Source organism: Equus caballus, chromosome 4 (genome assembly GCF_041296265.1).
Source record: "Equus caballus isolate H_3958 breed thoroughbred chromosome 4, TB-T2T, whole genome shotgun sequence".
Lineage (NCBI taxonomy): Eukaryota > Metazoa > Chordata > Mammalia > Perissodactyla > Equidae > Equus > Equus caballus.
In genome coordinates, this window is record NC_091687.1 from 49,880,349 (window position 1) to 49,897,247 (window position 16,899).

The window sequence follows — 16,899 nt, forward strand, 5'->3', positions numbered from 1 at the left end:
CAATAATGGAAATGAAAAATTCTCTAGAGGGACTCAATAGCAGAGTAGATGATACAGAAGAAGGGATCTGCAAGCTAGATGAAAGACTAGAGGAAATCTCCAAGCTGAGCAGAACAAAGAAAAATGAACTAAAAAGAATGAGGACAGTCTAAGGGAACTCTCAACACTAACATCATAGTACTAAACAGTTGAGTACTAAACATAAAGAGTACTAACATCCATATATATTTAAAGTGCTGAAAGGAAAAAACCTACAGCCAAGAATACTTTACTCAGCAAGGTGATAATTCAGAATGGAATGAGAGATAAAGAGTTTTCCAGAAAAGCAAAAACTAAAGGAGTTTATTAAATAAACCAGCCTTGCAAGAAATGTTAAGTGGACTTATTTAAGTGGAAAAGAAAAGACCACAAATAGGAGTAAGAAAATTATCAAAAAAAAAAAAAAAAAAGACTGGTAAAGGCAAATATACAGTAAAGGTAGCAGCAGATCAACCACCTGTGAGGGTAATATGAAAGTCAAAAGACAAAAGTACTAAAATTATCTATTTCCATGACAAGAGGTTAATGGATACATACACACACACACACACACGAGAGGTTAGATATGATATTAGAGGAGAGGAGTAAAGAGTAGAGCTTGTAGCAAGAAGTCAAACTTAAGAGACCATCAACTTAAATTAGATTGCTATTTACATAGGTTATTATATGTGAACCTCATGGTTCAACCAGAAACCTATAATAAATACACAGAAAATTAAGAGAAACAAACCTAAATATAATACTAAAGGAAGCCATCTAACCACAAGGGAAGAGAACAAGAGAAGAAGAAAGGAAGAGAGAAGAACTACCAAAACACCCAGAAAAAAAGGAAAAAATGGCAATAAGTACATACTTGTCAACAGCTGTCTTAAATGTCAATGAACTAAAAGCTCCAATCAAAAGACATAGGGTGGCTGATTGGATAAAAAAACAAGACCCATATATATGCTGCATACAGGAGATACACTTCAGACCTAAAGACACTCACATACTGAAAGGGAAGGGGTGGAAAAAGATACTCTATGCAAATGGCAAAGAAAAGAAAGCTGGGGTAGCAATATTTATATCAGACAAAATAGATTTTAAAACAAAAACTGTAACGAGAGACAAAGAAGGGCACTACATAATGATAGAGGGAACAACCCAAAAGAGGATATAACACATGTAAATATCTATGCACCCAACATTGGAGCACCTAAATATCTAAAGCAGTTATTAACAGACATAAAAGGAGAAATAGACAGTAACACCTTAATAGTAGGGGACTTTAACACTCCACTTATATCAATGGATAGATCATCCAGATGGCTTTAGTGGAAATATATAGAACTGCAGAATACACATTCTTTTCAGATGCACATGGAACATTCTCCAGGACAGATCACATATTAGGCCACAAAACAAGTCTCAATAAATTTAAGAAAATTGAAATAATATCAAACACCTTTTTCTGACCACAATGGTGTGAAACTAGAAATCAACTAAAAGAAGAAAATTAAAGGGGCTGGCCTGGTGGCATAATGGTTAGGTTCTCATGCTCCACTTTGGTGGCCCAGGGTTTGTGGGTTTGGATCCCTGGTGAAGACCTACACACCACTCATCATGCCATGCTGTAGTGGCATCCTATATACAAAGTTGAGGAATGTTGGCACAGATGTTAGCTCAGGGCCAATCTTCCTTCCAAAAAAAAAAAAAAGACAAGAAAATTAGAAAAGCCACAAATATGTGGAGATTAAACAAAATGCTACTGAACATCTAATAGATCAACAAAGAAATCACAGAAGAAATCCAAAAATACCTGAAGACGAACGAAAATGAAAATACAATATGCCAAAATTTATCAGATACAGCAAAAGCAGTACTAAGAGGGAGGTTTAAGCAATACAGGCCTACTTCAACAAACAAGAAAAATCTCAAATAAACAATCTAACCAGAAAAAGAAGAACAAACAAAGCCCAAAATCAGTAGAAGGAAGGAAATAAAAAAAGCCAGAGCAGAAATAAATGAAATAGAGACTAAAAACAAAAAGAAAAAATCAGTGAAACTAAGAGCTGGTTCTTTGAAAAGATAAACAAAATTGACAAGTTTTTAACTAGGCTCACCAAGGAAAAAAGAGGGAAGACTCAAATAAATAAAATCAGAAATGAAAGAGGAGAAATTACAATGGACACCTCAGAAATACGAAAGATTATAAGACAATACACTGAAAAGCTATGTGCCAACAAATTGGATAATCTAGAAGAAATGGATAAATTCTTAGAATTATACAACTTCCAAAACTGAATCAAGAAGAAATAGAGAATTTGAATAGACCAATCATGAGTAAGGAGATCAAAACAGTAATCAAAAACCTCCCAAAAAATAAAAGTCCAGGACCAGATGGCTTCTCCGGTGAATTCTACAAAACATTCAAAGAGGACTTATTACCTATCCTTCGCAAATTATTCCAAAAAAGCGAAGAGGAGTGGAAGCTTCCTAACTCATTCTACAAGGTCAGTGTTACCCTGACACCAAAACCAGACAAGGACAACAACAAAAAAAGAAAATTACAGGCCAATATCACTGATGAACATCAATGCAAAAATCCTCAACAAAATACTAGCAAATCAAATACAATAATACATTAGAAAGATCATACACCAGGTTCAACATCCGCAAATTAATCAATGTGATACACCACATTAACAAAATGAAGAATAAAAATCACATGATCATCTGAATAGATGCAGAGAAAGCATTCAACAAGATAGAGCATCCATTTATGATAAAAGCTCTGAATAAAGTGGGTATACAAGAAAGGTAACTCAACATAGTCAAGGCCATAAACAATAAACCCACAGCTAAGGTCATACTCATTGGAGAAAAACTGAAAGCTATCGCTTTAAGAATAAGCACCAGACGGGGCCTGCCCAATACTGCAGTGGTTAAGTTTGCACGTTCTGCTTCAGTGGCCTGGGGTTCACCAGTTTGCATCCCGGTATGGATCTATGCACCACTTTTCAAGCCATGTTGTGGCAGGCGTCCCACATATAATGTAGAGGAAGATGGGCTCAGGGCCAGTCTTCCTCAGCAGAAAGAGGAGGATTGGTGGTACATGTTAGCTCAGGGCTAATCTTCCTCAAAAAAAAAAAAAAAAAGGAATTGGAACCAGAGAAGGGTGCCCACTTTTACCACTCATTTAACATAGTATTGGAAGACCTAATCAGAGTAATCAGGCAAGAAAAAGAAATAAAAGGAATCCAAATTGGAAAGGAAGAAGTGAGACTATCACTTTTTGCAGATGACATGATTTTATATACAGAAAACCCTAAAGAATCCAACAAAAAGGAATTAGAAATAATAATGAATACAGTAAAGTTGCTGGGTACAAAATCAGCATAAAAAATCAGTTGCATTTTGGGGCCCGCCTGGTGGCGCAGCGGTTAAGTGCGCACGCTCCACTTTGGCGGCCCAGGGTTCACCGGTTCGGATCCCGGGGTGCGGACATGGCACCGCTTGACTAGGCCATGCTGTGGCAGGCGTCCCACATATAAAGTAGAGGAAGATGGGCATGGATGTTAGCTCAGGACCAGACTTTCTCAGCAAAAAAAGAGGAGGATTTGCAGCAGTTAGCTCAGGGCTAATCTTCCTCAATAACAAAACAAAACGAAAAACCCCTCGTATCTCCACTCTAGAATTTGATGCACTATATGCTTTTTATTATTAGGGTATTACCTCACTAATGTGGATGTTGATGTCAGTAGACAAGCATTAAGATCACTTTAAAAAGTCAGTGATTCCGTCATGGAGGCCCCACGTACACATTTACAGGATGAGTTTGAGGCATAATATTTCAATCTGTAGACTGGGTTATAGTTCCCATCATATGCAGATTAAAAGTATGTACTATACTTTGAAAATTTGACCGGAAGTGAAAAACAGATGCTGTTGAAAACTGGTGGATGACTCAATAAGCACGTCTAGTGATGATGGAAGATTCATGTAAATAATGGAGAATTGAGCATAATTGTTTCTCGAAACCTTAGATTAGAAAAGATCAATACTTTAAAAGAAACCTAGTCTTTTAGAAATGTAATTTTAAATATAGACATGTAATTAACTTAATGTATTAAATATTATAAGTAGGTCTTGACCCCTTCTACAAGTTTATCTATTTAATTTTTAAACATATCCCTGAGAAAAATGAAGTAAGATTTTTTGGGGTGCAGGGTCTTCTTGCATGCAAACATGTAAAGTAATTGGAATTAGGCGTTCACGTGCATGTGAAAATTTACATGCACCTAAACTTAGAGAATTCAAAGTCTAAGGCAGGAGTGCTTAAGCCTGGGAGGATATTAGGGAGTTTGCTAATTCCCTGTAACATGCGAAACAAATTTTGAGTGTGTGTCCATATGTGCATTTCTCTGGGGCGAGGACACTACATAGTTCTTTTTCAAAAGTATTTTAATCTTTAACATGGTTAGAACCAGAGCTCCAAAGTACCATAAGCTAAGGGATGTGGCCACTAGGCATCCTGGTTTCTCCTGAAGGGAGGAAGAAAACAGTGAGGATAAAATGGCTTGGACTCTGGAATCCAATGTAGCTATAGAGTGTATCTCCTTCAGAGTTAGAGTCCAAATAAATATTCAAAGAGCATGATTGTGAGAGAGATTAAAATCCATGTTGTGGGGAGGCACTGAGAAGTAGTAAAAGAAATTTCTAGGAAATGGTGACTGTTGAAGAGAGGTGAAACTGAGCAAAAACATTATACTGGGTTCCATTTAAGTTATTAGATCATTGAAATTTTCAGAAACATTAACTTGAAATGTAAGGATCAAATACACATTAGACACCAAAAAGGAACTTTTCTTCAAAGCATAATGTGGTAAATGACTTTTATCCATAAACAGATGAAGGTAAGCATGTATACTCCTGCTTATGTGTGGATGAAGTCTAAGCATGCCTCTAATTTTTTAATACAAAGAAAATCCTTTACGTGAGTGTGCACAAGGGTGGTCTTGATGGAGGAGGAGAATGGTAACAAAACTTTGGGTCAGGATATTTGCAGGTAATGTAGTGTGAAGACTGGTTTGATGATGCTTATGACAGTGGTGTAGAGAAAATGAGGATCGTGAAAAAGTGTGATTTAATAGGACAAAGGAGCTACTGTGAACTCTAGAAGGAAACTGGTTGGAGGAGTTTACTTTTAAAGAAAAGCGAAAGAAAGAAGAGAACAAAGGCAACTGGAGGTTTCAGGGTGGAGAATAGTAGATTGCCACTAGTTCTTGTCCCCGAAGAGACGCAGACTCGTACAGGAAGACATAATTAAAGAGGAGACTAGACTCTCCGAAGGATTACATTTCATAAAGAACAGAGGGAGGTGGGAGAATGTTCCAGGCTAGGAGTTCTGAAGAGACATCACAGCCGTTTGTATTGCTTAAAACTTGATTGAAGATATTTTTGTGACAATTGGGAAAATTTGATAATGACCTGGAACGTTGGATAATGGATTTGGGTTAATGATGATTTCTTAGGCGTCCTGATGGTGGTGCAGGAAAAACTTTTTCATTTTGTGAAGACACATTCTGAGGGATTTAGAGGTAAAGTGTCAAGATGTATGTCCCCTATTTTCAAAAGTTTTGGCAAAAAGAAGTATGTATTAATGTAGAGAGAGAGAGGGAGCAGTTGTGTACCATTTGCAGGTCCTTGAAGGCAAAGGTATATGGGTGTTTGTTATACTCTTCTGTCAAATTCTACTGGGTTTGAACGTTTTAAAATAAAAAAAATCCACATAAATAGATAACATCACCCTCCACAAACAAGCCAAAAAGAAACAAAGAACAGGTAGGTGTCAAGGAAACAGTATAGTGAGCTCATATATTTATAATTGCTTCTCCTGGTGACCACATTATAATAGCAATGAAGAAACACAAAGGGGGGTAAGCTCACAAAAACGAAGTGACTGTGAGGAATATATCTGCATTGTACTTATTTCCATAGATGTCTAGAATCAGAATGTATATGGAAAAAGGGTACTTGATGAAGTGTAGAGAAGTAAGTCAAACCTAGAATATGCATGAAGGGTTACAGGTCAGGAGAGGCCACTGGTCAGTAAGTTCTATTATATTCCCAGAGCTCTCCATTAATACTTCTAGTGTTTCATTAATTAAATGTAAACAGAAAATCATGAATCACGACATCTTGGACAAGTGCTTGCAAAATAAAAGAGAAGGTCCAAATTAAACAAATTTAAAAATTACTCCAGAGTACAAGAAAATTCATAAAACAAAAGATTAAAAACAAATAAGCAAGGCAAAAAAGGAAACAAATCTCCAAACTCTAATATGTCTTCTTAGAGAGATTCAAGGAGAATTGCATCCATAAAGCAAGAACAGAATGGAATGAGAAGAAACATTCAAAAGAACAAGAGCCCTTAAAAGTTAAAAACATAATTGCCAAATATATTAATATTAATGTTGAAAGATAGACTCGATGAAATTATCCAGGAAGTAAAACAAAAACTCAGAACACGTAAGAGAAAAAAGTTGAAGAAATAGACAGTCAACCCAAGGGGTCCAGCAGATCAATAACTGGTATCCCAGAAAGAGAAAAGAGATGGGAAAATACTATCGAAGAGACTCTAACATTACTACTAATGGTAATCATACAGCTGAGAATACCAATATTACAACTAATGATAACAGTAATAATATAATGCCCTGCTATTTTACTTAACTGTATTAAGTAATTAAATTCTCGTATCAGATGAGTTTTAAACCATTCCCGGGGGCTGATGCTAGCATGGTTGTACTTATGAGACCAGAGGCTATGCTCCTAACCATTCCTGAAGAGCATCAGTCTTCAAGTTGACAGGACCCACCAAGTGCTTCAGTCGGTTATTGAAAAACGTCCAACAAGAGGACAGAAAATAAGCAAAACTTCATAACATGAAGGAAAAGTAACAAATCTAAAAGTTTCTGAAGAGGGAAAAGAATACCAACAATAGCTGGTTATCTAAAAGGGAAAAAATATTCAGATAGGTATTATACTTCTCAATTCTAACCCTAATTTAGAAGACAATGTTCAAAGTTCTGAGGGAAAAAATGGAGTTCAAACTAGAATTCTATACTCAGTCAAAATGTTATACCTGACTAGGGGAAAATAAAGATATTTTTATGCATCCAAGGACTGTGTTCTTTATTCTTTCTTAGGGAGTATCGTTAGAATGTATTCCAGCAATATTTGGGTATGATATATCTGACAAAGAACTACAGCTAAAGATTTGAAGAATTTTTACAACTCAGTAATAAGATAACGAACCCAATTAAAAATGATCAAAAAATATTTAAAAAGGTACTTCAGAAGAAAAAATCTTCAAATGACCAATAAACACAGAAAAAGGTTTCAAATATTATTAGTCATTAGAGAAATGCAGAATAAAATCACAATGATGTGTTACTACACACCCTTTGGAATGTCTAAAATTAAAAGGGTAATAATACCAAGTTTTGGCAAGGTGGTAGAGTTGTTAGAACTCTCATTTTTACTAATAGGATTGGAAAATGGTACAAGTACTTTGGAAAGCAGTTTGTCAACTTTGTACAAAAAACCGTACAATCCAGCAAGTCCAGTTCTAGGTTTTTAACCAAGACAAGTGAAAACCTATGCCTACGCAAAGAGTTGTCTACGAATGTTTATTGCAGCATTATTCATAATGGCCCCCAAATGGAAACATTGAGAGGTGAAATGAATAAACAAATTGAAATATAGCCATATAATGGAGCAAAGTACTGATACACTAACAACACGGTTGAATCTCAAAAACATTATACTAAGGGAAAGAAGCCAGACACAAAAGAATACATATGTGTAATTCCATTTACGTGAAATTATAGAAAAGGAAGCTCTAATCTGTAGTAAAAAAAATAAAAGAGGAGGGTGGAGGGAGGACAAAAGTGGTGATTAGGCTCATGTGTGAGGGGAGGGACTATAATTAGTTTTTGGGTGGTGAACATGATGTAATCTACACAGAATTCGAAATGTATTACGATGTACATCCAAAAATAAACAAATAAATGGAAAAAATATAAAATTAAAAAAAGGGAAATAAAAAAAAGAAAGTAGTTCTCTCTGGCTGGGATTAAATGGCGACGTGCATAAGGGAATTTTTCTGGATGATAGAAATCTTCATGTTGGTGGTGGTATACATTTGTCAGCTATATATGTTTTCAGAATTCGGAGTGATGCAATTGGAAGGTAGGAAGAGGCAAGGAAGAATTTTTTCTCTAGAGCCTTTAGAGGGAGCATGGCCCTGCCAACACCTTGATTTCAGACTTGTAGCCTCCAGAAGTGTAGAGAATAAATATCTATTATTTGAAGTCACCTGATTACAGCAGCCCTGGAAAACTAATACAGTAATCATATTTGTAAAAACAGGTATGAAAATAACCACAAGAAGAACCAAAACCAGTTAAAAGTTGTTGCTTTTGGGGAGAGAATTTGTGAGAGGGAAGAGAGAAGAGATTTCCCTTGCCTTTTTTTTTTTTTTAATAAAACCATCTATATTTGATTTAACACTTACATGTATTACTGAATTAGAAATTTTTAAAAGAGTAACTAAGTTAAAAAGTTTCCAGGGTCGAATATAAGTGAGCAGATAATTAGGTAGGAGTTTACATGATTCAAAATAGGACGGCTTCCATCTGAACATAAAGATTTGAACTTCTAATAGGGCTGAGTATCCCAAAGGGCACCATGGTATAAGCTGATTAGTCTAGTGAAAGATTCAATAACTAAGTTAAATTACTCTAATTTATCTAAAGACTCTCTCATTTTGCAATAATAAAAAGAACTTTGACCTCAAAGTATGTGACTAAGTGTAAGATGTGCTAATGTCTTCTCTCTGAGGGATTAATGAGAGGCCAAAGGTTCAGCAAGGATTTTCCTTCTCCATGATTCAGGCTATTGTGGAGGAAAAAGAAAGAACTGGAGATAAGAGCAGGGCGCCTTGTGTTTGAGGACGCAAAAGGGGAATCATCCCAATTAAGACTCTTGGTGCCTTTGCTGGTTCCAAAAAAGCCTGTAGAGAGTGTAGCCTCCTTTCTATAAATTTCCTCACCTCGGTTTGCTCTGCCTCAGGATGTTGCCATGTTCTCAAAAACATCACAAACCCAAATCAGTTTAACATTGCTTTACTTTAAGCAGGAAATAGATGACTATAGATCTAGATAGATATATAGATATAGATACAGATGTACCTCTCTCTCTATGTATATATGCATGTGTATATACATATATATACTAGGAACCACCACAGATACTGATTCCACAGGATGAGCACCGCGATTCTGCATTTAAAAAAAATTCCTATCTCTAAATTCATAAAAGGGACAGGCTGATTCTTTGTCTCTAGTCTTAAACCATGCACAAGTAACCACAGAACAGATATTAATTCAGCCCTAGTCTACCAGTCCTGCCACTCCATGCCACATGGCATTCTTTGAAAAATCAGCCAATCCCTGAACTGCTGGCTTCCTCTAAATGTGACATAAATTGGGCTCTTCGCTTTGTTCAGAGAGATTGTGTTCTGTGAGCACAGTTTCCCCTTAGCAAGTAAGAAATTCAACTTTCTATTAGATATATTGGATGGTAGTCTCTTTCCTTGACACTTGTCAAATGATTCTTAAGGTTTTATTTATACAAAGTCATATTTTTTCCATAGCTGAAATATAGCACAGAATCACTGTGGCAAAATAGTAATCCTAGCCAAGCCAGTCTTCCTTTCCTGACTCTAATTCAATGGACTTTATACTCCAACATGATGGCTGCCCTGGGCTGGTCTTGGCACCTGCCTCTTTATGCAGCAAAACTTTTATTGGTGCATGGAGAAATGAGAGACACAAGGACAATATTCATAAATCAGTTCAGGTGTATTGAAGTAAATAAAAATGATCCCTGGAGTGTATAGTATATGGGGTTATCCTCTGGAATAATTCTATGAAACCATCACATTTACAGGGTATTTAAAGTTAATCATTGTAATACAAAATTCATAAGATTTATTGAAAGAAAATGTTCCACATTTAAAGCATAACTGAAAATTGTGCAGTCTAGTAAATAGAAATAAAGTATCCTTAGAAGCATATTAGAAAAATTGAACTTCATCAAAATTAAACTTTTTGCTCTGTGAAAGTGTCTGTTCAGATGAAAAGACAAACCACAGATAAGGAGAGAATACATATCTGACAAAGGGCTTGTATCTAGAATATATAAATTACTTTCAGAATTTAGTATAAAAAAATCAATTTATTTAGAAAATGGGCAAAGATAGGAACAAATGTCTCACCAAAGAGGATATAAAGATGGCAAATAACCACATGAAAAGATGCTCATCAGCAGCCATTAGAGACATTCATATTAAGACCACAATGAGATATCACTGCACACCTGTCAGAAGGACAAATGGTGATAACACCAAGGACTGGTGAGATCGCAGAGTGACTGGATCACTCATACATTGCTAGGGGAGTGTATCAATGACACAGACACTCTGGAAAATAGTTTGGCAATTCCTTCAACTAAAAATGGACTTACAATACTGCCCAGCCATTGTACTTATGGGCATATATCTCATGGAAGTCAAAACTTATTTTCACACAGAAATTTGTACATGAATGTTTGTAGTAGCTGTAATAGTCAAACACTGGAAACTACCAAACGTCTTTGAGTGGCTGAGTGGTTAAACATCCCCATGGAATACTAATTTGCAATAAAAAGAACTGGACTGTTGATATATACAACAACTTGTATGAACTTCGAGGAAATTATGCTAAGTGAAAAAAGCCAATCTCAGAAGGTTACATACTGCATGGTTCTACTTACATAAGATTTGTTAAATAACATAATTATAGAAAGGGAGAACAGGTTAGTAGTTGCCAGGGGTTAGGGATGGGAGGGTGGATGTGGCTATAAAGAGGTAGCATAAGGGATTTTCGTGATGACAGAACTGTTTTATATTTTGACTGTGGTAGTCGATACATGAACCTATACATGTGATAAAATTGCATAAAACTAAACATACTTACACAAAAGAGTGCATGCATAACTTTTGAAATCTAAATAAGCTCTATGGTTTGTTCCGATGTCAATAGCATGGTTTTCATATTGTGCTGAAGATACATACGATGTTAACTTGGGGTGGGCTGGGTGAAGGGTGCACAGAATCTTCCTGTACCTTTTTTTGCAACTTCCTGTGATTCTATAATTATTTCAAAATAAGAAGTTAAAAAAATATTAGTAATGTAGTTTGTTTCAAAGTCTGAGAAGTCATTTACAATTCTTGGAAGTTAATTCAACCATGTTTAAAATGTGTTTGCTTTGGGCAGTTTGATGATTCAGTAGTTTAAAAAAATAACTCATTTCCTCTTCAAATAATACAGTTCCAAAAGAAGTGTAAGATAGAAATCAGCTGGTAGAGATCTTATGACATAAGTCAAATATTTTACAAAACTAATTTTTTAAAATACACAATCCAACGTAATACTATAAAATGTTATTTTTTTGTCTATTCAAAACCTTAAAAAAAATCTTTTGATTTAGACATGCTGGTTGCCAAATATCTTCTGGGAAGTATTGCTCTTTATTAGGAGACTATATCTTTGCCAGTTTTAAAATTCACATATTTTATTTTTTGCTTGATTTTTATTCCAGTTTAGTTTTTAGAAAACAGTTTTTTAAAAAATGTGGTTGTTATTGAAATCTAAACAGCAGGGAAACACTGCCCTAGTGCATGTAAACTATAATTCTCTAGTAAAATGTTTGATTAACATCTCAGAAATACATCTGTTATAATGAGCAGGGTACAGCTGTGTTTAAATTTTATTTTTATGCACATGAAGTTCTGTTGAAAGGAAGACAATAATGTTGGTTCCTGTCACACAGAAAGTGTGTTCAAGCGGCACACATATTCCTACTTTTCCTCATGTTTTTGGTTAGAATTTCTAAATGCTTGGCTTTTCTTGGGCCAAATCAAAATTGGCTTGAAAAAGTTCATCCTGGCTGATTTTCTAGCACTGCCTTGAGTTTCAGTGTGGCAAATGGAATTCATTTCTACTTCACAATTAAAATGTTACAGTTCAGGAATTGATTAAAAAGAAAACACAGCCATGTCCCAGGGAATTCCTTGAGCCTAGTTTTTATGTTTTGTTTTTTCCAAGATTAGATCGAATTTGTGTCTAAATACGAAATTGTTTCCTATTTATAAAAAATTTTCTAATTCTGAAGATATTAGGGGGTCCTGTTTTGAACTATTAACTTATTTTCCGAAGAAATTTCGCAGTCCCATTGTTTCGTAGGTCTGATCATGGTCCTCATGCTTCCTACCTGAAAGCATCAGTAACCATCAAAATGACAGCTTCTAGCTTAGTTTTCCCTGTAATCCACTCACTAGAAGCCATGACATGGCTTCTGTTTCCTCTCAGAGAATGCTGGATACCAAAGGCTAGCAAGCCCACTGATAAACCTTTGTGTTCTTTTGTCCCTCTTATTCAAAGGATTTTCTCCTCTGAGTGATCTGTGGGTGCTAAACTTGTGTACCATATTTGATTGTAACTCAACCAGTATATTTAAAACATGCCTAGTCATCTTGAGCACATAGAATAAGACTTATTTCTACAATGTAGTAAAATTACTAAATTTACCTTTCTTGTTAATATTCCAAGCAACATGCAGATTGATATATTCACATGTGCCTCCAGCCAAAAAACAAGTTCCAGCCTAAACCTTCAAAAGAAATCTCATGAATTTTAATTGTACTTTCCACTAACATGTAATTAGCTTTCTTGATATTTTGTATTCTGGAGCTGAAAGTGTACGTGATTATGGATTTGCTATAGGGAGACATGTGTGTTTTCACACAGATGAGCTACATGGCCAAGATGCCTTCACATGTATTGTTCAATGTGTGTTAGAAACAGATGCATTTAGTTGGAAAGTGCAGTTATCTGACAGCTTTGACAATTTCTTGGAATTTATTTAATGGCTTAACTCTGGGTCTTCAAAGTTTTTATGTAAACATGGTAAATGTATGCGGTAGACTCAGCAGCATCTATTCCTGTGTCATGAGGACAGCCGTCAGTAGAAGCAGCAGGATCCTTTTCATTGACAAATCTAGAGACTTAATCACTTAATCGCCACACTGAATGGTGCTGCACCCCAGTAACATGGAACATGACTTCAGGTGTTAATGAGAGTACTTTTTTTTAACGGTTATATATTTATCTTAACATTTATTACCATACAACTAAACTTTAAACACACGATTTCACATATATTATTGCATAAGGTGAGTAAAGCAAAAAAATGCAAGTTTATTTAAAGAAAAAATTATGAAAAGAAAACTATATAACCTTATGTTAAGGTTAGGTGAACATAGCAAAAACTGTGAAGGAGTTTTTTTTGAGTGAGTGAATTTTGTGAAACGGTGTTTAAGGTTTGGAGGACAGTGTTTGTACCAGAACACTGGGAGGGGCAGACGAAAACAGGAAATTTACTAACACTAATTATGATAGGCAGATGTTCACCAATTCTTATCCCATTTAAACTTCTTCAAACCTATGACGTTGGTATGTTTTCCACAATTTGCGGGTGACAAAATCTCAAGTGAGTAGTGTAGCAACGATTTGAACACAGGTCTCTCTGCTTCCAAAGCCCGTAAACTTCTCTCCTCAAGGTAAGAAAAATAGAGCATAAGGCCAAATAGACATTTGGGGAGCTGTGTTTGATTTCTGGGTCTAACTCTGACTGAAAGGACTATTAATAAATTGTTGTCTGTTATTTTTCATCTTTTATGGGCCCAAAAACTGACCACTTACAGTTTGTTTTGCAAGTGCCACAAGCTAATGCCTGTAATACGGGTAGAGCTTTTCCAGTCAGAGGTAAAGGCAGATTATTAAATTATTATTTTCTAAATTTTAATCTAGCTCAGTGGTTCATCAGATCAAAATCTATGTAGAAAAAAAGTAAAATGAGTGTTTATGGGCAATGTCATTCTAACTTTATTCTGTTTAAAGTACACAGTTTTCTTTTAATCAACACTATTGTTCTTTGAACTTAATTATGAGAATTGTATTGGGGAAGGTTCACCTAATAAGAACAAATCACAGAAACCTGGTAACAAGTAGAAAGTCCAATGAGGAAAAGCAATATCAATTTTAAAAACAGCTCTTTTAAGAATGGCTAGTTTAAAACTAATCTTTATTACTTCTCTCACAAAAGAATCATACATCTCTAGTGCAACTGAGAGTCTTAATTTTTCAAGATAGTCATTGTAGGCAATACATAGCAGTCAGAGTGAGGTATTCTTTTCCCTCAGGCCTCCAACACACACCGCTCCACACATACCCGCACACCCACATGTGCGCCACACACATACACACCCCCCACTCCATACACAACTGGCACATGCACCACACACATACACACACCACTTCAAACACCACATATACACAATTCACACATGTACCACACACACACCACTTGCACAACACAAATGTGCATACCACTCTACATGAACCCACACATTCTCACACACACACCACACACATACACTCTCACACCACCACCATCCATACACACATGCCCACACAGTCACGCCTTAGAAACCTGGAAATGAGGGGAATAAGATTGCCTATTAAGATTTATAATATTTAACCCACGCTTAAAGGTTCAAGGTTGAGATATGCTACATTGCCATAAAGCCCTGTTTCTAAAATGTACCAGACTGTAAGAATCATACGGGGCACTTAATAAAAATACAGTCTGGGCCCTGCCTCAAATTCTGAACAGAATCTGCAGGGAGGGGCCTGAAATCTGTGTATTTAATATGCCTCCCCTTTGAGAGAAGATGGTTCCCTCGTTAAGACTTGTTTAACATGAGTGAGGCAGGGTTCGATTTACCTGACACTGATGAAGCTTAAGCTTCAGGACCCCCACTTGCCAGACTCCTCTCAAGGCCCTCCATATTCTTCTCTGGGGAGGCAAGAGGAGGCAATGGCTTCTGGCCCAACCTTGCGGGTAAGGAGTCCCTTCTAAGCCGGGCGAGGCCTCCACTACCAGCACTACCTCCACTTGTGCAGGCCCAGCAGCAACTTGGTGCTGGGGGACCTGGAAATATTCTGGCACTAAGTTTGACCCCAAGGGAAAGATCTGGACCAGAGGCTAGGAGACTCCGATGAGCCAGGTTCATGACTGTCTTGTCCACTTCCTGCCCCCAGGATTGCGCCGGCAGGGGTGAGTAGGGAAGTGGGTCAGGGGCTGATGTTCTGTTGGAGCAGCTGCAGCAAAAGGGGGCCTTGGGAGAGCCAGCAAGGTCAAAGGGCTGAGGTTCTCCAAGGGACTCCCCCACATTTGTCCCCTACCGCCTAAGCAAGAAACCAGGGAGGAAGATACAGATGTGGCATTACAATGACAGCTTGAGGAACTAAAATAAACTTTTCTAAACCTCTATGATAAAAAACGAAATTTTGAGGTGCTGTGCTAAAGGAAAGACTGAAATATCTTTTTATTCTCTCTGTAGAAAATAATATCGCAACATTATAGTCATATGAAAAAGGAATCAAAAACACGGGAAAAATATTAAATGGTGAATTAGGCAGTTAGTAAATAGTAATAAGAATATACCATTTTTCTAGATTTGTGATGCTTTTGATATTTACTGGCTTTCTAAATTTGTAAATGTTTGTGATTTGCTTTGTTATTCTAAATAAATAATAAATTTTATACCTAATTTTATATTCTTTTTTTTTCTCTGAGGGATCTCCAAATTATGTAAACTCCAGTACTAACCAAACCTGGATCTATCCAAAGAACTATAGAAAAGAATAATCACACAATCCTTGCCAGATTCCATCAAAGAACTCTGTCCAGGGGAGATGCTGCCTTGCCCAGCTTATGGAAGATTCCTGGTTGCTTCTCAGAAATATCAGTTGTACAGAATGAAGCCTGTGTCTGTCGATCAGAATCAGATTCCACTAAATAACCAAATCATATTCCGTGTTCACCCAGCCACTGCTTGATGATTTGGCTTTCCAGGTAGTTTTCCTAAGAATTAGGAAATTGGGACACCAGGTTAAAATGAAAAACTGTTAGGAAGCAAGGATTCCTTTTTCATTGTTCTTCTCATTAGGTGACTCAGCGATGAGTCCCTAAGAATGGTTTTACAGTTCAGAGGTCCCGAGATTTGGCTGCATGGACTTTATCATAGCACCAAAAATGATTAGATTCTTAGAAATTATTTTTTAAGATAATGATTTATGCTGTCAGTTCCCTCTCTGAATTTTATTTCATGTCAGTTTTTGAGAGAGAGAGATTGATGGTAGTTATTCTAGAGATGCTAAAGTTTAAACTTTTTTTTTTTACCAAACTAAATATAATTGCTACTTCAATTGGAATAATAATCTGAAGACCCTAGGCTTTGTAAAACTTTTGTCACTGTACTGGGTGATATGGTGGCTCCTTTGTGATCAAAGTGCTTGTTGTTTCAACTGCTGGGGGCTCCCATCTGAGTACCTCTCAGGACATTGCCCTCTGCTAAAGGGAGCTGCTTCACCCAAGTTTGCAAACTCTTACCAAGGGTAGACCATGTGCAATGACTGGTGGATGCCGGGAAGGGAGTCGTGGAGGCTCAGCCTTCTTACCTCATCCAGGACAACTTTGAAAGTCTGTTCCATTTCCATCGCACCCCGTGGGATCCGGTAAAGCTGCTGTTGCATGGAAGTTCAACGTCTGCCTGGTCCTGCTTCTCTCACTCCCTTAAAGGGAATTCATCTGCAGAGCAGCCCCCAATAAGATTACAGCATACAAATTTCTATCCTTTGTCTCTTT